Source organism: Betta splendens, chromosome 12 (genome assembly GCF_900634795.4).
Source record: "Betta splendens chromosome 12, fBetSpl5.4, whole genome shotgun sequence".
In the NCBI taxonomy this organism is placed as follows: Eukaryota; Metazoa; Chordata; class Actinopteri; order Anabantiformes; family Osphronemidae; genus Betta; species Betta splendens.
The window spans coordinates 2,052,501-2,074,294 of record NC_040892.2 but is presented as its reverse complement, the minus strand read 5'-3'; the positions used below and the strand labels follow the sequence as shown (position 1 = coordinate 2,074,294).

The following is a 21,794-nucleotide window of genomic DNA, read 5'->3' as shown; positions in this document are numbered from 1 at the left end:
GGCATCTCAGCAAAACCTGGAATTTACGTGTTTTGTGTAAATAAAATATGATGTTTATACAGCAGGTTTGGGAGAGACAAGTGTAACTTTATTGAATATTTTGTCCACACAGGTAACAGGTAAAGGTAGATTTAACAGATTAACACACGTTTTGCCTAATTGTCTTTCAATTTTTTTAAAATGTACTTTACAGAGTAAAATGTGACAATTTATACCTATGCAGTGAGAAAAAGAAAATAGGAACAACAACACTTCGTATAAGAGCAGGTTCAATGTCGATGGATTTACATTTTTCCTACAATCTGTCGGTCCCTAAACAGACCTGCCTCGTTGCGCACCGTCGTCTGTTTGACCGCGGAGACGGACAGCAGCGGGCGATGACGTCACAGTTGAGTCCCGCTGAGCGCGGAGAAAGTGAAGTACTGAACTTAAAGGTGACGGTTCGTATTTCGGTTTTACGAACAGTTCGTGTTGTCAACGAACGTTAGCCTGCGTCGCTTAGCTACTGGCGTTAGCAACCGTAGCTCGTCTGAAAAGTGGCTTAACTAGCATGAAGCCTCACCTCGAAGACATTAGCAACTGTAGCTACGTTTACCTGAAACAGGGGAAAGTGACAGGTGCCAAAATGGATGTTGATATTAAATCCTGAGTCTTACTGTTTTGTTTCCCCGTTGTTTACCAACACAAGAGGGGGAAAATACAAAAGGACAGGATGGAGTCCACAGAGGAAAAGCAGGTGAGGCAGTGGTATTACATTAATACATATTACATTATAAGTCTGTGCTTTTAATTTTTACACTGCTGAACAAAGCGGCTCCTGTGTTTTTACAGCACGTGGAGCGGTTTGCGCAATTCCACTGCAGTTCAAAGCAACTGTTTGGGTTCTTTAACTGTGGAATTATTTACAATATATTCCATTTATAATAGGTTAGACAGCAACACAACTTCAATAATGATTAAAGTCAAGTAACATGAATACATATCCTAAAATATAAATAATATTTCCCATCTTAGAATGGCTCGTGCTTTACAATAAAGATCTATAGTACAACTGCTTCGCTCCAAATGAAACTGTTTAGAATTTTTACGACCACTAGGAGTTGCTGTAGGAGTGTTGGGACTCATCTTATTGTTTTTCATATGCACAGTAGTTTGGTTGATCAACCATTCATTGCACATCTTCATTGACCACAGGTAAACCAGCATCCACTCCAGCGGTTGATCCGACTGAGCTTCGGGTCAAAATGTGGGACAGTCAGTTGTCTGAAAACGTGTCTCGGTGAGTGACGTCATACTTTTTATTTACATCTGTGTTTGTGCAGTTTGTGGATAATAGTCCTCATCTATGGTACAGAAACAGTATCTTCTGTGTAACTGTTAGGCTTCATGACTGGCCAGCAGTTAAATTATCCCCCATTTTGCAGTGATCTCCAGGATTCTCTAAACGCCTGTGTTTACTTGTTGTAGCAGCTTTGTTGCTTTTGTTCTGTCTTTTCAATGGATCCATTTCTGGTTTATGACATTATAAACACACCACAGTCTCCCTGTTGACCTTTAAAATGGAAATTTTTTAAGTAGAGTATAATGCAGCAATAGGCAGCCATTATGTGTGCTGCCAACTGTGGGCAGGGTTTTATTCTAGCCAAATTCATTTAAAGGACTTTTCCTGATAAAAGCACCTTGAACTAGAGATAGTGAACGCAGCAGCGGAATCCTGTAGCGCAGTAGTGGATTAAACCTCCGGACTCCCGTCGCCCAGTGGCACGTGCCACTGGCATGTCCCTGTTATAGAACCGTGGCAAAATGTTTATCGCGTACAATTTTATAATTTTTATATTCCTATTTTGCACTTTAGTATGTTCTTGCTTGAGTTCTTTGAACGTGTGTATTGTGCTCTACTTTTTAAATTCTGCAGCTCTAGACTTGTTGACATTTTCAGTGACTTATTTAAATATTTGGAATTATATTATGTTATACAACAGCATGTGTTGCAAACTATAGTGATATCATAATATTGATGAATATTGACTGAAGCTACATGATGGAAGTACATGGAAGTAATAACGTTATGGAAGGTCTCATTGATTGTGAGTCAGGTCATAGACATTAATTTAAGATGTATCCGATATAATGCTGCTCATTACATTGTAGAATCGGCTTGGGAAAAACTGTGCCGGGGGTAATGTGAGGTCAGTGAATTTCATTAACCAGTAGAAAGAAGAGTAAAAATGTCCAACACAAACCACTGTAATAGTTCTAATAGAAGGGTCAGAGGTCAGTCAAAGTGTGTACATGGCTAATCTGTCCTCTGAACACGTCATTATGGGCGTTATTATATTTGAACCACCTAGATTTAGATGTACAGGGGCGTGTGGACCGCATGACAATCAGTGACACATGAAACCGACTCACGGGTAAACAAGCAGTGCGAATCAAATCTTCCTCCTGGGCTCTGATTGGCTGGTGAAACCAAGCAATTCCACGATGCCAGCTCTTGATCTGAGTCACTGGCAGACGCTGTCATGGTGTCTGTCACACCAAACTTAAGAGCACAGGAAAAAGCCTGTGCCACAAACAAATTACAAACTTCTAGTCTCTAGGTAACTGTGAAAGATATGCAGTACTGAAAAGTGCTTTTTTAGACAATATTTACATTGTGTTATTTATAAAAGTTGCATCAGAAACACATACACAAACTTTTACATCTCTTATCACATATCATCAGTGTCCCTTTCATTAGGACATTAATTGCATTCAAATAGACAGAGATACACACACTTTATTATTAAAATAGTCCTGGGTCCTGAAAGGTTAAAAGAAAAATAAATATATAACATAAATTATAAAGGAAGTAGAGAGAGGTGAATGCCTGAGGTCGATAAACAATTCAGTGAAGATGTGAAACAGGTATTCTCATGTTTGGAATTAGTAGTCTAGTCATTTAGCGATATAAAGATGCACAGACAGAATGGGTTCTAATACCATTATGATTGCCATCTGCGATTTATACATGTTTACAGTAAACAGTTTGGGTAGTAACTACTTTTCTCCAAGAAGAGGAAAGGTTTGTAGATTGTCTGACTGTTTCCTGCTCCATCTGCCTATTTTTATACTGATGAATATTCATTATCATGCATATTATATGTGTGTATATATATATACTGTATATAATATATATGATAATGAATGCTGATCGTAATGCTCAGTCAAACAGCTTCATGTCAGCGCCGGTACATGTGCCTCAGGCCTGCGTGTGTTGATTTTTGGAGGTCCTCTAACTGCAGTTGCAAATAGTGCTGGTAATCATAGAAAACGCAGGCTTTTTGGCTGGTTTGTGATAATAAATGCCTTTCCGTAACCATTCATTTCAGTTTAGGGCTCATAGAGCAGCAGTGGGGTGCTGAAAGTCTCTGCACGTTGCCTGATATATGTGTGAGGAACTGATCAACTATCCATTTGTACACATGCACTCTGAATACTATACTGGCTGCATCTGTTAGAAAGAATCATGATGCATCTGTGGCGGTTTGTAGCCTTTGCGATCTATCGATGTATTTCCCAAGAACGTTTCCTCAAGACAATCTATCATCTTCGTTCACATATTGTTCCTTTTGAAATTTTACTCCTTTACAGCTACCTCTGTATATTTCACTTGAAACACTTCATCTGTGGCGTTTTCCACTGTTGTTCCTTAAGGTGTAATAGCTGTAATGGAAATGTATCAGCCCTGCAACAGAAGGTCAACTTTAAAAGGTTTCCATTACTGAAAAGGTCAGTGCTTCCAGGTGTGAAGCACAACCACAGCACAGATGGAAGTCAGAGACACTGAAGAAACATTTAATTGTGCCTAATTGTATTCATTTTTTTGGGTTGTAATGCAAATTTGTGTTCACTTGAAAGCCCTTATGTTTGACAAAAGGCATCAAGGCTCAATAAGCATTCATGTGTGTGTATGTGCACAACTTGTACATGCTTCTAGACTGATGCTGTATTTCCTGATGCTTATTAATATGTGTGCACATGCTGTGTGTGAGTGTGTGTGTGTGTGTGTGGGCTGTTCCCTCCACTACCATGAGCGGTGGCTAGGGGGTGCACTGTGGACACGATGTGTGTATGGGCAAGAGAGGGAGGAAAGGGATGGGAGAGAATACAAGGGAGCGTGAGAGTGCGCGTGTGTTTGTGTGTGTGTGTGTGTCAGTAATGTATTCCTGCCTGTGGCTGGGCTGGTCACATGGGGTGAGCAGCCTGTTTAAAACAGCCTCAGCTCGCTCACTCCGAGCAGTGCGAGACACAGAGACAGACGCACACATTCTCTCTCTCGCTCGCTCTCTCTCTCTCACACACGCACTCACACTCACACACATATATGCACACACGCGTTGGCTCTTGCCCGCTGAAGACGGCAACTTTCCTGTATCGGACTGACACCGCACTCACGCCGGGATAATCGCCGTCCCCTGCCTTCAGCGGAGAAGACGATAAGGACTGACAGATCAGGAAAAAGAAATACACACGAGAGGAAGTTCCCAGTGAGTAGCCAAATGTGTGTTTTCTTCTCATTTTGCCTTTTGGACTTTCCTCTTCTTCTGTGCTGTCTGACCGGGACCTGACAGGGACTAAGAGAGGGGGGGAAAGAGAGTTGGATGGAAGGGACTGCGAGGGGCAAAAGAAGGAGGATAGTTGCCAGTGAGAGAGGTGACGGAGGAGAGCGCGGCTCCAACCTCGGACTCCCTCTCCATCAATCCGAGCCTCCGTCCGTGGGATCTAATGCTGTTAAATAGCAGCGTGCGCTCCTGGAATGGGTGGAATGCCGCCGCGCGGCGCTGGAATGGGGCTGGCGTCGGACTCGGCGTGCGTGCGTGCGCGTGCGTGCGTGTGCCTGAGCATGTCCTCGTCCTTCGGGCTCCGTACGCGGGCTGCGTCGTGGTCAGACGCGCTGATGTTGAGCAGATCCTGCGAGACGCGCGCCGCTCCGGCTGTGATTAATAGGAAGCTATTGATATGCAGATGGAAGGGGCTGGAGCTGTCACGGCGCTCTGTGCCGGTGATATGAGTGATGTGTTGGAGGACCAGCGGACAGTCCTGCTGCCTCTCCTCCCTCGTCCAACTCTGTCTGCCGTCTTCCCCACTGACTCGCCGCCTCGGGCTCGTTCGTCCTCCCTTCGCACTTCCCTCCCTGCTCATTTTTGCCGCTGCCACTCACCTCTCTGCTGCGTCTCTCTATCGCTTCCTGTCTTCTTGCCTCTGTCTCTTCATTAACTTTTCTCCACCGCCTCTCCTTCGGTGCAGCCCCTCAGATCTGTGTTTGTATTTATCGTATCCATCTCCACTTTATTTCTTCTCGTCCTGTAGCGTCCCCTACGCCGGTGTAGTAGATTCCTCTGTGTAGAAAGAGGATCGCGGAGTTGTGAGGAGGGAAGGAGAAGAAAGAGAGAGGAATGAAGGAGAAAGTGGAAAAGGAGGGGGGGGGCATTGAAAAGGCTGACACTGGCTTGGACAATTAGCCCAGGGAGTCCGTCCTGGGGTGCTATTCTGAGAGAGGCTTTGGCCCCTGGGTCCTGGGCGCTGGGTCACGGGATGCCTTGACCCCTCCAGTCGACAGCTAGGCATGGGAGCCATTATCACAGCCTGATTGATTAGCAGCGAGCGGAAATCCCTTTTCTCTCCGCTGCTTGGGAGAGAAACGGGAGCTTTTGTCCTTTTGCTGCTGCCAGTTTAGTATCTGCTTGCCTGAATGTGGAGACCTGTGTCTCTTTTATTTTTTGCTGTTGTCGGTTATGGTGGTCTGCTCTCTGTATATCTTCTCTCTAAGGGCTTGTCTGTGTTTCCTCTAACTTTTTAAATTCCACGTGTGTGTGTGTGTGTGTGTGTGTGTGTGTGTGTGTGTGTGTGTGTGTGTGTGTGTGTGTGTGTGTGTGTGTGTGTGTGTGTGTGTGTGTGTGTGTGTGTGTGTGACGCTCATGTTGCCGACTAGGAACGATGCTGCACAGGTTTGTTGGGAGACACATAAATTGTGTTTTCACATCACCACCATGTTTAGACCTGTGCACCTGCGGAGGTTGTTAGTGGTGCATTTTAGAGAAACGTGGATGTATCAAAGACGGAGAATGCTCCAAAGAAAACGTAAAGGAAAATAGTAAAGGTGATTAAAAAGAAGTAGTGGGAAACATTTACTATCGGAAAGCTTGGGAATTTAAGCTCCTCTCTGTGCTTCTGTCTCTGTTTGCCTTGTATTGTGTCTCCATCTCGTTGCGTCTCGTTTCTCCCTTTTCTTTTTTGATCCCCCCCGGTCACAACTCTCTCTAAGTCTCACTACTCCTCTCTCACTGCTACCCACCCTCCCCTTCTCGGAGTGGGAGTTTAGCGGGGTCTTTAGCCCAGCTCATGGTTGATCAAAGCAGTGTGTGTCAGACTGGGCTTAGCCCCGGCACCCCTAATGGAGCACCGTTTTCATGCCTAGTTGGTGGTGGAACGGGAGGGAGAAATAGGAGTTTGAGAGAGGGAGGTTCAGAGGAGGTGGCGGGGGTTGCACACTGAAAGACTGACAGACAAAGTTCAAGGGAGAGAAAGACGACAAGCTAAGCAGGCAGACAGATGGAGAGAAGGGGCGCGAGCAGGACCCACACGGGCGTGTGAATGAAGTTGGACATTCAGAGGGAGCAGGGCAGCGATGGCTCACAGGCAAATGGGCAAAAAGTGGGGCGTAATGGAGAAAGATGATGAGCAGGAGCCAAGACAGTGGCTGCGAAGCACACAGTGAGGCGCGAAGCTGCACATAAAGAGACAGGCAGCCAGAATGAGTAGAAAGACGAGCAGTAAGGAAGCACGGCCAGTAAACTTCCCTCCAGCGGAGGGTTCTTTGTAGCGGAGGGACGCAGCAGCGACGAGGCTTCCACTTCAGGCCAGCGCAGGATAGCTCCCACACATGGTTTGGTTTTAGCCTGGAAGCAGCACCAGACGGGAAGAGGCATGTGTGAATGTGTGTGTGTGTGTGTGTGTGTGGGACACAGACAAAAAGGATTGTGTGTTTGCTTGTGTTTATAGAAGGCACCACACATACATGCATGAAAACTCTATTGATTTTTATCAGGCTATAAAACGCTGTCTAGACCTCATAAACATTGACGCTGAAATTGGAAAGTTTTTCTCCTTCAGAAGACAGTTTTGGCAGAAGCCAGAGAATTATTTAGCAGGGCAGAGTTACAATTTTAACCTTGACAAATACAAGTTCTCACAATTGGACAATGACACGTGCTGTACAATAGAACAGTGCATTCACAGGATGATTACACTCGAGTCTAAAAGTGTTGCTGTGTAATGTTTACAAAAAATGTGTTTCCAGACAGTTCTGAACTTCTCTTGTCACTCTGTTCCTGAAGCTCCATCCTTTGTCCTCCTCCTATCAGCCGTCAGACTGATTTTATCCCCCCCCCCCCCCCCCCCCCCCCCCCCACACTCTTACTCTCTCAGGTCCACTATGTCTTATCTTCTCTTCTTTTTATTCCGTCTTCCCTCGCCTCTCCCTTTCCTCACCTTACAACATTAGTGTTTATGCTTCAGACAGAAGAAAGGTAAGGAAAAACTAGGATAATATTTCCCCTAACATACTTACTCCCTGGATAAACATCCTCCGACAGATGTCCGAGTGCCGGCCTGATCAGAGCGGGGCAGGGGGGTCCGTGAATCTCACTGCTGTAACATACACAAAAGTTACAAATTGGAAGCTGGTGTGGAGGGCGGGAGGTGAGTGGGAGGGGGGGGAGACTTAGAGCCTTGAAAACTAAACTGTTCCAGGAGGAGAGAACGGAGGTTTCTGGATATATATTTTTTTGATTTGATTCAAATAAGCATCACAATTACCTGTGCACTGCCTGGCCCGTACAGCTACTGGGTTTTCAGCAGGCAGGTGTCTCACAGGGACATGTTGCATCATCTGAAACACAAGTGGGCAAGCGCTGGTTTTTGGAGGCCTGCACACACAGTTAAGAGTTATGAGAAAGCCCGCGTTCATCTCCGGCAACACTCTGCTCCCACGCTCTTCTCTTTCCACCCTCTCTCTTTCCACGCCACTCGCTGTGTGCTTTTATCTAAATGCACCTAAGGGTGAGGAAGCACTACAAGATTTTGTTATGATTTGGCCCCAATTAAGCCGTCCAACATTAATCAGTCATGTATTACAACAATTTCTTCTCCACGTTGGAGGGGAACTTGGTTTTATGTTATTATATATCAGTATTTTTCTTTTCCAGAAGACTAATTGTTTCTTTGTGGAGAGTTAAGGTATGGCATCCTCTCTTGCTACAACTCACGCACACTTTCCACCTACAGTAACTGTACTGTATGTATCAGAATCTTTCAACTGTGTGTGGTTTGTCTGTGTGCTTGGTACCGAGAGCATACTAGTGTTTTCCTTTCATCTGTTTGTCCATTTGCTCCCTACACGTCCATCTTCCCTTTTGTTTCTAAATGTGTACATGTTCTCGGCTTTGCTGTGGTTTTTATCCTTGGATGTATGTCTGCTCAGACCCTATGGTGTTCTTGCAGCCTATGTAATAAAATAGTTTGACTCCTTTAACTGTGTGATCAAAGCAAACGACAGAAATGGAGAAAACTTTAAATAAATGAGCATCACTCCCACTCCACCACCACAGTCAACACTGAAACAAGCCTCTACTGCTCTACATTCATGTACGCGTGCACAAACCTAGTCTTCCAGTAGGGGGCAAATGTTGTAGAAGTGGAATTTGACTAAACACCGTGACCATCCATACACTGTGATGAGGCACCAATGCATCATCATACCTACACATACTGTACTGTAAGATTACAGTGATACCTTCAGTTTTTCCTGCTGCTCATTTGTATGTACTGTGGCTCCACTAATGTAACAAGAAGGATTTTGTTTTGGATACATTGATTTATGCTGTTTTCACTTATTCATGAATGATTCATTGGATAGAGGTGATACAGGATAGATGCTACTTAATGTGGAACTTTTGTTGAAATGGCTATTACAACTATTTGTTATTTTTAGTATGAGCTGCTGGTCAAGCAAAGGCTTGTGCGACATCTTAATGCAGTGTTATCAGTGGAAAATGGTGTTTGTTCAAAGGCAGAGTGGAACAAAGACCAGGAGGTGTAGACAATATCTGCTTTGCTTTATGATGCTGTCTGGAGCTACTGTACATCACAAAACCAGGGTTACACAGTACATTATGCACTACATTAACTGGAGTTGCAGTGGTGCTCTAAAGGAACATGCTGATTTACAGGGACTATTTCCCTGAGTGAGAATACGTCTGGCAGGTTGTTTTGCATGCTGCGTGCTTGAAAGGATACTGAAAATGTCTGGACCTGCTTCTTCTTGAAGAAAAGGTTAAAGGAAACAAAAGGATGGGAAAGACAACTTAAGAGGTCAGGAGGAAGCCAGCCTCAAAGTGATTGTGGTTAGAGAAGAAGGGCAAAGAAGTAGAAGAACTCAGGAGATTCAATTACTGAGAAGAAGAAAGTTTTACTGAAGAAATACCATTGGGCATGATTGGGACTTGAAGAAAAGTAGCAGAAGATGGGAGGCGGTGATGGGAGTGGATAGACTTGGCAGAAACAGTAAACACAATTGTGGTCAACGTGAGAAAGGAAGACTAGAAGAAATGAGAAGAGGTGGAGAGGTGATGGGGGGAATTTAAAGGTTAGGGAAGACTATTAGCAGACATGACTGTGATCATTGTTGATCACACCTGGGTGGAAGAAAAAAGATGGGTGGCTACCATTAGTATCGGCATTTGGTGATTGAGGTCACAAAACAAAGAGAGGTGAAGATTAAAGAAAATTAAAGGGGACGTGTTGGACAGGATGGAGTCAGGGCAATACCAGGGAGTTCAGATGTGACAATGGTCAGTGCACAGAGGAGCATCCAAGGGAACATGGGGAAAAAGACAAGGAAACTAAAGTAGGCGTGTGCTCTTTATATTTACAGTATGGGGCATTTTTGCAGAAGTAAAGTAGTAAATTTAGTTTGGTGATTATAAAATCTGATATAAAAAATGTTGTACAAGAGATTTGCACACAACACATGGTCATAGCTGGATTTACAGTACCAGTGCATATTAAGCAGTAAAACTATTACGAGGCCCCTGTACTGTATGCAGGAAATGTTCACATGTCTGAGCTTGTTGACCCTAAAAATTCAGGAAGCATCCGTGTGTGTGTAAGTGTGTTTGTGTTTCTTTGTGTCCACTCAGTGTCTTTGTCCACTCGCGTCGAAGGTGCTGTCTGTACATGTCTGCTGCTGCTGTCTATAGCTTGGCCTTCATACACAAGTGTGTATGTGTCTGTGAGTGAGTGCCTCTGTCAGAGCCGGGGGCTTTTAATCTATTAAAGCCTGATCCTTAAACACTAATCAATGCGCCCTTTTATATTTCCATTACTGTGCACAGGGAAAGGGATAAATAAAGCATGACAGTGGAGCTCGGTATTGGCCATGTAACACTAAAAAGTCCTATCACTTGTTCAAATGCAGAAATAAACATGACTCCTTGTGTCAAAAACACGTCTGGGTAAACTGTTCTGGTAGATGCTGGTCTCTGTTTTCTGTTCCTGTAGACATGCTGGCGAATGTATATGTAGTATTTTCCCTAAAATGCAAGATTCAACCAAAATACAGTAGGTCAATAAACAAATTATCTTAGATTTCACACAATAAGGCGACATATTGATTGATGTGCGTTTGTTTGATTAAAAAAGAGAGGGACGACTTCTGTTTACTCAAAGTGAATATAAAAGGGAGCTGGAGCTCTGTATCCACCAGGCTTCATGTGCATAAATGAAGCTGTCGCATGTGTTTCTGCAGTTAAAAGGCTGATGAACGTTTAAACATGACACATCCTCCTTTCATTCTGACGTAGCTTTTTTTGCAGCCCACCAACCTCAGTTGTTATCCTACAAATGTATAGCTCCCTGTTCACAGCGTTGCATCATGTATTCCCTTCACAGCATGTTTAAGTGGTGATATGTATGCACCATAGCATTCAGCTGTCAGCAAAAACACTTTTCAGCTATGCAGCTGACAATGTGCCCTCACATTTTAAGGATGATTTGCAGCAAATGACTACAGTGTAATGGAGAACCACAGTTGGCCTCTGAGTGTTTGCCTCTTTCCAGAGCAGACTTTATTAGCTATATATGTATGTGTACATGTCCCTACACCCCAATTAATTTACTTTACTTAAGTGGCAGATTTGCATTGGACTGAGCTACCCTTTGGCGTATACTTTATTAGCGATGTCTGGGTACATGCGCCGACACAAAGCCCACAGCCCCACCTCTATCCCCTGCCCCACACACACACACAGAAAACACACACACACTTATGTCACCGCGCAGGGCCGACAGTATTTCCTTTGCAGCAGTATACGTGTGTGTTTTCCTGCTTGACTGTGGTAGTTTATTAGCGATGTCTCCTTTGATAGTTAGTGTGCATGCTTGATTATGGCTGAAAGGGAGTGGGCTGGGCGCTGGGCCGGAGAGGAAGTCTGCCTAATGATATTAACAACATCCTTTATTGGGTAGCTACTGCAGGCAGAGGGAGGGAAAGGAGTAAAGAGGCAGGGGGAGGTGGGGTAGAGTGAAAGAGAGAGTGAGTGAGTGAGAAAGGAAAGGCGAAATTTAGGGTCAATCAAAGAGACTGTGTGTGTGTGTGGTGGTGGGGGGGGGGGTATCTGGGGATCCCGCCAATAAAAAATAAGGAAGGGGTCGATAGACAGGAGGCAGAAATAAAATAAAATGAAATAAAAATTATCAGAGAGGCATAAATCTCTACACAGGCGACCCTGACCCAGCAAAATGATGGTAGAAATGCTCACTCTTTCTTAATATATTATTATAGAACTGTGTCCCTCTGTGCCCCTCTAATAGAAACTTTACAGTTGTATCACAAATCGCCTAGCAACCCCATCTGGCTCCATTATGGAGGTCCACTGGGGGATTAACTGCTAGTAAATAATGTGTATCTGACAGCTGGGCAGGAAAAACATGGATACCCCCCCAAAAAAGAGTGTTTTGATGCGTATTATAAGGTAATTTTAGTGATGTTAAAAGAGATTGGTCTAAAGGATATGAATGCTTAGTTAAACAGATTTAAGCGGATTAGAGCAGATTAAATATTAGCTGTACCTACAGTAGAGTAGCCATTGAATCCTTCAGTATTGAGTTTGAGGATGTAAGAGCCAGGTGGTGAATGGGAGGTGAAGAAAGTGCTATGTTTGACTGACAGCTGCAAAACAGCTTCAATCACAAAGCTCAAGGAAGAGGCTTTGCTTAGTTGAGAAACTGTTTTTCATCTAGTTGTGAGCAGCTAAAGTTAAATTTAGACTGTCATGGCAGTTAAAAGCCTAATATTGACCTACAGTACGCTTTATTGACTCTGACAACTGAATCTGAAAGGACAAACAGCTGTGTGCTGAGTGCTGTCAGGGAATATGAGGTTATATGTGTGCACTGATAGTGGTGGGTCAGCACGTCTCGCAGGTTAAATCAGGCCAGGTCAGCGTTGAGGCTCCAAGTCCAAGGAAAGCGCCGATATCTGTAGATCAGTGCAACAGTTGTGGCTTTGAATGCGCATGTAGCGGTTGTTTGTTCGGTCACTTTATAAAAGCATCTCTACTTTTTGCATTAGCCCTTACAGCACATGGTTCTATTGTTCCCAGTTTATTCTGCTTCTCACAAAAAGGCGTGAACATGGGATCATCTGTGGTGGTACTTCACAGCATAAATACGACACTTGCACATTACATCCGTTGCAGCGCATAAAAGAGTGAATGGAGACAGATTATTCACATAGCCGCTTTATGTTTTTTGTGTTGTTTGAAAGACATTGTCAGACAGAATGAGATAGTGAGTCTTCTATAAGCTTCTATTGTTGGTAGAAAACAGACACCACATGCTCTTTGAAAGAAATACACATTATAATGCTATAGAGGCTTTCCTGAGACAAAGCTACTTAAGAGATACGATGTGGAACAGTGCTAGAATCATTTTCAACAATCTTTGAGATTCTTCAAACTCAGGAAAGTTAAATGTGAAATCAAATGTATTCAGTTGCTTCACAGGTGTAGAAAACAAAGTCAGCCTCTTACATTTTGAGTCATAATTGATGTCTGGCAGCACAGTTATGTTGGCACTTTTTTACTTTAAGACATGTTTGCAACTATTTTGTCCCTCTTAAACAAACATCTGTATTTTACTGTGCACGAAACAGTATATGTTAACACATGCAATCAAAAGACAATTTTGTAATCTGCCTAACACGACCACAGGCGCTCGCATCAACACGCACCGAACCGTCAACACGTGCAGGCCGTCACCAAGTGACAGCGCGTTGCTTGTTTAGCGGCACCCGTCCTCATCTCCCACTAACACCCAGGGAAAGCTGTCACCTTGAGAATCCGTGCTCAACACCCAAAAAATGCCAAGGCTGGCAATTTTCTATATTTACTTTGGCAACATGCCTGGGATCCCGTCCTACTCCCAGATGTGTGAGAGTCTGTGCCGGGATGCTTGTTTGTATGTTTGCGGGCATGTTAGTCTGTGTCTGGGCGATTGTGTGTCTGCGTGGCATTTTTGTTTGTGTGTGTGCGCGTGTGTGTGTGTGCGCGTGTGTGTGTGTGCGCGTGTGTGTGCGCGTGTGTGTGCGTGTGAGTGTGTGTGCGTGTGAGTGTGTGTGCGTGAGTGCGTGTGCGTGAGTGTGTGTGTGTGTGTGTGTGTGTGTCTGTGTGTGTGTGTGTGTGTGTGTGTGGAACTAGACAGATAAATGAACTCATTCTGTTGCACTGTGTCTCTCCGTAAGCAGCGTCAGCATCTCTGCACCTGTGGCTAAGACGACGTATCATGCATACACAGTCACGCTGTCACTCAAACAAACGCACACACGCACGCACGCACGCACACATTTTACCCTGCAAGCGCGCAGCAGACACAAACATGAACTAAACACACTAACAATTAAAAAAACCCAAACTACATTTTGTAAACACGTTCAGTTTTGTTTCACAATCTGAATAAGTGAGAATCCCCATATATATGTAGACTCCCAGTGGCCTGTGAGAGCTGAGATATGACTTGTCTTTCCTCAGGATCTTCTCCCAGGTGGACTGTGTTTGTTTGTGCTTACCAATATTTTTTTTTCCAAAGGGAAAGGAGAAAATGGTTTCTTATCTAGAAGGACTAAAAAATTGGAATATCGTTACACAAGTTAATGACTTCAGCCTCCACCCGTGTGTGTGCATGTTTAATTGCATCTGCCATATGGTTGGTTTTACTGTGTATCAGCAGTTTATACAGTGAATGTGTTAAAGCTTACATTTAGTGTGCGACCTACGTCTTTCAGGCAGTATTTCAGGCGCTCTTACGTACAGTGTATGAAATATGAATCAGATTATAAAATTGGAACGCAAACCAACAGCATCAATATGGAAGCAGCCCTGGCAGCAGCGGAACCGGACAGAGCATGTAAACTGGCTGCCTGGAGCGCCACAGTTCTGCCGCCAACAAATGGATGCCTGGTGGATAAAACCCCGCTCCAAACACCAGCTGAACGGACCATCTGTTTCTTGACGGTCTTTCTCATTAGAGATGCATTTTTTCATTTATTTTTATATCGTACGTCATGTTTGGCAGTGGCGTCACCCGTCCAATGTCTTTCTTTGTGTACCTATTGTTTGGAGTTTGGGGCAGGACCTTTTTAGGGTTTGCTGTGATCAGTAGAAAAAGCACCTCCACATTTTTGCATCTTTGCACATTGACTGATGTAGGAATTATAAACCATTTTTGTGATTTTTGCCTGTACATGCATTTGTATCTTCATGTCGTGCGCATGTGAACAGTGGAGTAGATTAAACTGTGAAGGCATCTCAAGCAGTGGGTCGGTTTCCTGCTACACGTTCGGTTTTCCCTCCCCATGACAAATTCCTCGATTTCCTCACAACACATTCCTGGTGCATTATTGGTCATGGACATTATTTGGCTCCACATATTCCTTCTCGAAGAGTCTGAGGAGTATCACGTTGCTTGTGTGATTATGAGAGCACAGAAAATAAGAAGGAAATGGCAACATACGAGCCAGCTAGGTTTTATCGCCTTGTTGGGGTGGAATGTCTTGTTTAAGGCTTCAAAGAAAATTAATTTTGGCTTTCTTAATTTAAATTCTGTGCCCTCCACACAGTCTGCATTTAGTGCTGTAAGCAATTTGCTGCTGGAAATCGCATTGGAGACGCATGCTACTGCAAAAGTGCGCATAAAATGCACCTCCCAAAGGTTTGGTTTATACTTGGTCTGTTTTGCTGCCAATGGTAAATCACGTCAGATCCCTACTTTTATCATAGTAGGTCTGAATTGTCAATTACAGCAGATGTGTGATGCCACGTCCTGATAAGATGTTCCCCAGTGCTTTCTCCATAAATGAGGATTTAAACTAAAGAAGGCTAATAAATAATTGAATGTTTGCACTGGCAGCGGCTCTACTGACATGGTTTGAGATGCCCAGGAAGGTTCAGCTAAAGTGTGAAATCCATATTGAAACCCTTTGGTTACGCTCGACTTGAGAAGCTGCTTGTGTCTGTGAACGTCCGTGTGCGTGTTTTCACATCTGTCTGACTGTGTGTGTGCGTGCGTGCACATTCATACGCCTGTTTCTGTTGGAATGCACTGTATGGCTCTGTGCATTGGTTCAAGTGTATCTCACTGGTATTTCCATCTGTGCGTGTGTCGCCTCTGGTATAATTCACAGCTAAAGCATAAATCCATTGACTAGTACCTCAAAAAGGAAAAAAAGGCCATATGGAACTTATCGTAAGCGGCCATATTTCTCCATTATTAGAAGCAATTTGTTTTAATTGCCTACTTAGACATAATATGGCCTCAAACTATTTTTTTCACAAAAACCTAAATGAAATATGAGCATGCATGATAACTTATGCAATTATGGTAAAATAATCTGAAAATCGAGTTGTCAAGACTGGAAAGCCCTTTTAAAGGTACAGACAGAAAGCTACAGTAATAGTATTAAATTATCCCAAAGAGAATTTTAGATGAATGACGACCTGTCTGTTATTACACCCACGTACACTTCAAGTACTCCAAACATGTTGATAACCATAGTTACAGTATTTAAGAAGCATATTGGGAAATTTAGGAGATCAAAATCATGGATAAAAAGATAAATACTATTAAATAGCGGGACATTTAATCCCAAAAGCAGCAGATGTGAAGGTTTTATGTTTTAATGACTCCCATGAAATGCAGGGAATTCGGGGGCTAATTAGTGGGTTATTATTCGGCAGACGCTTGTGGGTAAGTGATTGTGTATGCTGAGATGAGACAAATTGGTACTTCTTGCATCACTATCACAGTCCCAGGGAAGAAATTTCCTATCGAGGATTATTCCTAAATGGCACCATGGCCTTGGTTTGCACTCCACCCCGACAGGCTGGAGATGTGTTAATTAGTTTAAAATAATCCTAAAATCTCTGCTGTTGTCTAAATGGCAAACTACACAAACACATTACACACAGTCTGCTGGGTCAAAGGTCATGTGCAGCTATGGAAGCATGTGGGACATTCCATGGTGAAGATGATCAACTAAGATTATTTCTTTGTGTGATGACGAAAAGAAAAGGATGAAAATGAGTCTAACTTTGGGAGCGCATTCGCGATCAACAGCTCGATAAAAAAAGCCCTAAACTGTCACCACGTTTTCCCCCTTGGTTGACATTGTTCGTATTAGCCTGCTAATGCACCCAAGCGATTTACAGTACTCCATCGCACTCTTTAAACATAATGTAGGAACACACAGTCGCACACATGCACTGCAGATAACTTTAGTCAGGGAGGATTATGAATATTATTGGAATAAAAACACGTTTTTTCTGACAATGACTCCGACTTTGTGCTCTGGGCTGTGCTTGACTTAGCTCTCCAATCATTTTGCTCTCGCAAGAGGCTTTTAGAAGGCTTTATGTTCAAAAGACAGGCATAAGGGATTCTCACGGGGCTGCGACACTCCCATTAGGAATGTGATTCCCACAATACAGCAGAGGCATTAACCAAGAAACGCACTCCGCAGTCTCCGCCTGCAGTAGCAGACACAAATGACTTCCACCGTCTGCTAAGACGAAGTGGAGCACGGCGCTAAAACCGCTCTTTGTAGTGTGAACTTCTAAACTGGATTTTTGCGTCACAGCTTTTCAAGGTAGAAAACCCAACTTGTGGCAATTTAGTGGTTGAGGAAACAGCTAAGAGCCTTTTCATTTTAAATGCAAATGCTGGTGCTTTAAGCTTGCGCCTCTCTGCCTGCCCAAATTAACACGGATCGGGCCTGTTGTGGCTGTGTACTTGGAGCTTCCAAAGCCATGCTTAAATATGTAAAGTTGCTTTTAAATGGATTTTTAAAGGGGGAAAAAAACAACATGTGCCCTTTTTATTTTCTTTCCTCGTCCTCTTCAGGCTTGACAAAACCAAGACCTGCATGTGAGCCACCTGTGCCACTTACAAACATTGTGTTCAGTACCAAAACATTATGAGTCTGTGTTTGAGAGGCTGGCATCAATCACAGCCAATCAAATCAGCTCTAGTAATTCCCTCTAAAAGCAGTGCACTCCCTGCCATGAGGCACTGACAGTTTTATTAGGGAGAGTCCAGTCTGCCTTTCTCATAAGAAGCCTGATGCTACTTGACTGATGCTACCTTTGAAGCCAGGATGATTCCGTAAATAATATACTGTAAGTCAGCATGTCAGTAGCATTCAGCTCCAGTCAGTTGAAACCAGTATAACTGAATTTTAATATGTATTATTCATGTATCCGCACAGATTGAAGGATTACACGTCACATGTGAGGTAGAGCTCCTTTTGTGCTTATGAAATCCTTTCAAAAGATGCAGCACAGCACAAAATCTGTCATTAAGGCTCTCGCGTTTAATGAGTGGCTGATGTTGTTATGATGCAGCTGATTTGGGATGATTCAGAATAAATCCCTGCTGTTTAATTTACACAGTACATTAAGGTGACGTTTTTAATTGCAAGGCCAATTTATTAAAACCTGGATGAAGGCAGAGGCATTCGTCTTGGCTCAGGATAGAATCTCACCACAGATGTGACTCGACTCAAAGCAGCTCACGCTCAGGAGCCTGAGACGAGGTCCCTCATGTCAGTGTCTTTAAAGCTACTGTGAGAGCACGTACTGTACTGTACCATGTTGGCACAAAGTAGCATTTACTCTGAGTTGACTTTGCCCCGGATCTGATCCAGATATGTACTGTAAAAGCATAGACGCGTGGCATGACTAACTCACTAATGACCGTTATTGAGCAGAAATAGCTTTTGCTCTGTTCTCAAAGAACCTTTTCTACGATAGTAAAAATAGCCTTTTCAGCTCTTGTGCTGTTGGGCTACGTCTTGAGTAAGAAAATAAAACACGCTGAAATCTGATGTTGTTTTGTCTTAATGCAATAATAAAACATTTTAATAAAGACTAGATCTGCATCTTTTACCTTTTATAGCCATTATGCATTGCTTGCAACATACTGTATGATACTAGAAGACGTCCTAGTCCAGGAAATGAACCTGCTCTGACGTCACTGCTGTGTTTGGATAGACTGGAAGGAGACGGCCATGATCCTGTCTGCTGGCTTAGATGTGAATAGAGCGTAGATGATGATTACACCCTGTTTTGTCTGCTATGGATTTTAGCAATAGAAGCAAAGGGGAAGAACATTTTTCATGCCTACTCTTTGAACAAATTGCCTTTTTTGTTGACGCTAGTGTTGCTTAGACACACTTAAACCTATTGGACCGTTCTATGGTAATAGTTCAATTTTTCTTGGTCGTTGAGAACCTGAACAATCTGCCGGCCCTTTGAATAAAAGCTGTAATAGTGAGTCTGACTTGAGAAAGCTCTGTCTTCATTATAGTTATTTTTGGTTCTTTTGCCTTAGCCTGTTGTCTTTTATTTTACACGTAAGTAGTAGTGATTATAAGTTCTCTCAAAAGAAGAATAAACTATGTGAGACATGGCACAAGACCATCAAACAACACCAAACAGAAGAAATTAAGGAAAAGCTGCACTGAATTCTAAAGCTTTACAGTATCACAGCTAACCACTGACTAGGTCCAGCAGTCAACCAGCAGACAGCACAGAAACAGTTAACTTCAACAGTATGTGGATTGTTCCTTTTAGACATTTTGTTCCTCCTTCTGCAAATGAAATGCTATTTAATTTAGAGATTTGCAGCTCAATGCTTCTATTGTGTATTCTTCAGGTAAACAAATGACAGCATAATTATTTTGTTGATGTGGGATCTTTATTCAAGAATGTCAAATGCAAAAAAAGCCTGTCCATTTTAATTAAACCCCTCTTGATTCCACTTGTCTCCTTCACATGCATTCAGCATCCTCACTGAAAAACTCATCAAAGCGCATTGTCTGCATGATCTGATCACCTTTCCATTGAAGTGAGTGAACGTGCAAATCGTTATTTGCACAGATGGCGGCTGGTAAATGACATGCAGTAAGTGATGCTGTATGAGAGTAAAATCTATTAAGAGTTTATTGATCAGTAGGAAAAACACATGAAGTGATGCAGGCTGTGAAATGGAACTACTGTACAGCAGCAAAGGATTTCTGAAGCCGGGCTGTTTGTGTGCACTCTTACAGTGTGTGGCTACAGCTGGATTAAAGGTGTTTGAGCTTCACCGTGGCATTTCTCTCTTTGCAACTTCATGCTGGGAGGAATAAGTTGATGGCATCTTTATACAGTATGTACCATGTTCAACCATAGGAACATGAATATTCAAAAGGAGTCCCTTTGCCAGACACATCCAGTATGTGCTGCAATGCTGCCTCTGGTTTTACTAATTATCCTGCTTGTGTGTGAAATTATGATCTTCGTTTATTTATGTTTATTGTTTATATTGTTTCTGAGAGTTAAATCTGACAAAGTGGGAATGAACTCACTGTTAAATTCATGAGAAAGCTGTTATGTGCGTTACAGCATCTGCAGCGGTGGCTTCCTGTGATGAAACCTTATGCGTTCTGTAATACCCGCCAATAACACCATCATTACAGCCATGGCGTAGGTTTAATTTAAAGGGATGTTGACCCCATCCATAAACGAGGCCCGATATTTCTCCAATTAACATATTGGAGCACCAGAACGGCTGCACACATCAATGGGTTACCATTACAGAGGATTGAATGAAGGGGTCTAGGGCAAAAGGCAGTGGAGAGCTGCAGGCAGATGAGAGGGGGGAGAACATCATTTAAAATAAAAATCTGCATGGCCGACGTACAGCGTATGTGAGCGGCACATTGTTAGAGAAAAGAGTGGGGGGAAAGGTAAAGATGGAGGAGCGAGAAATGAAGAGACATGGCTTAACAGCACAAGGCCAAGAGAGACAGATAGAGAAAGCAGAGGAGTCAGGCCAGCAGATGGTCTAATGACCACAGGAAATATTACAGCTGGCAGCCACACACCAGCATTAATGACACCAGTCAGAGATGAGCCTCTGTATGCATGTGTGTCCAGCCTTGGGCGCTGTATGTGTGTGCTACATTTAATGACATTTGCAAGGTCACGAAGTTTTCTTAATTTATGTGAAATAACCTAAAGGTAAAGTTAAATGGAAAACTATAAAAGCTGTGGGTTAGTTTGAGTTACAGTAGCAGAAATGTCTGTCTTTGTTTAATGAAATGACAGAAATAATATGAAAACATCTAAAGGTAACACATTTCAGGTTGAACAAATGCCTCAGTATGTGTGGAGAAAAAATACTGAGGCAGCCTCACTTTTGCTGACATGGTCCTGAAATGTGTTAAAATAAGTAGTTAGAGAATTAACTGCGTTTATGTCCTGCAACAGTAGGGTTGTTAAGTATTGCTTCTCTTTATCCTTTCTTCATCTCTCTCGCTTTCCCACCTCTCTGTCTTCTCCTCTTCATTCCCTTATCTCTGTCTCATGGGTCTATATGAAATATTCTTACCAGGCTCCTACAGTGAAAACATAATTAGAACCCACTGAACCATGACTCAACACAAGGGCTTTTCTCCTCTCCGTTTAGCCTAGGAAAAGGGGGGTAGCGAGGAGGAGATGGGGGCTGGGATTTGTAATGAAGTACATCCTCCTGGTCAGAATCCTAGCCTGATCTGAAACGGCGCTGTCCTACAATACGTTTAGCTCGATGTGAAGAGATAGACAAGGATGGAGGAATTGGATGAGGCGAGAAGGAGGACGGGATGGAAGGACTGAGTTATGGGCGTCTACAGGAGCTCACAGAGTACATGACAGCGGTAAGGTTTATCCTTTGGCTCCATATTCATTCATTACCGTGTTCCATGGAACAAGGCAAGGATTTCTGCTGTAAATAGAAGGACTGGGGGGGGGGGCTTTTCTCATGTGGCTTTAGAAGTTATATTTAGCACAGACATTGATTAACAGCAGTGGAGTTTGAAATAAAAACACCAAAAAGACACAGAGATACATAATCATTATTCACACTAAAAAGCATTGCTGGGTTAAGGTTTGTAGGAGTCTATTGTAAAACTCCTTCAACCCCAACAGGTTGAAAATGTTCTGTCGCTTTGTGATGTCGTGTCTTGACTTTTGCCTGACTTTGGCTGAGGTCATGATTGTGTTGGCCAGCTAGTTATAGTCTGCTGCTGACAGCTTAGCGCTGCATTAGAAAAGGACAGAGGAGCCTTTGGGACAGTTTTCATCACTGTATGTCCTTGCAACATGCAGATGTTAACA

The 21,794-nt window shown here is 43.2% G+C and overlaps 1 protein-coding gene across 5 annotated transcripts in view; it reads left to right on the top strand.

The window, feature by feature from the left end:
- The first annotated feature begins 401 nt into the window (after positions 1-401).
- Positions 402-21,794, top strand: part of cntfr (ciliary neurotrophic factor receptor) — a 153,964-nt gene continuing 132,571 nt past the window's right edge. For 2 of the 5 annotated variants that reach the window (XM_055513173.1, XM_029168111.3), the window contains exons 1-2: positions 402-736; positions 1,195-1,279. The gene's annotated coding sequence lies outside the window, so the exon portion shown is untranslated. Of the gene's footprint in view, positions 737-1,194; positions 1,280-4,217; positions 4,544-21,794 lie in introns of those variants that run through there. The other 3 variants (XM_029168114.3, XM_029168110.3, XM_029168112.3) reach the window with 2 other exon arrangements.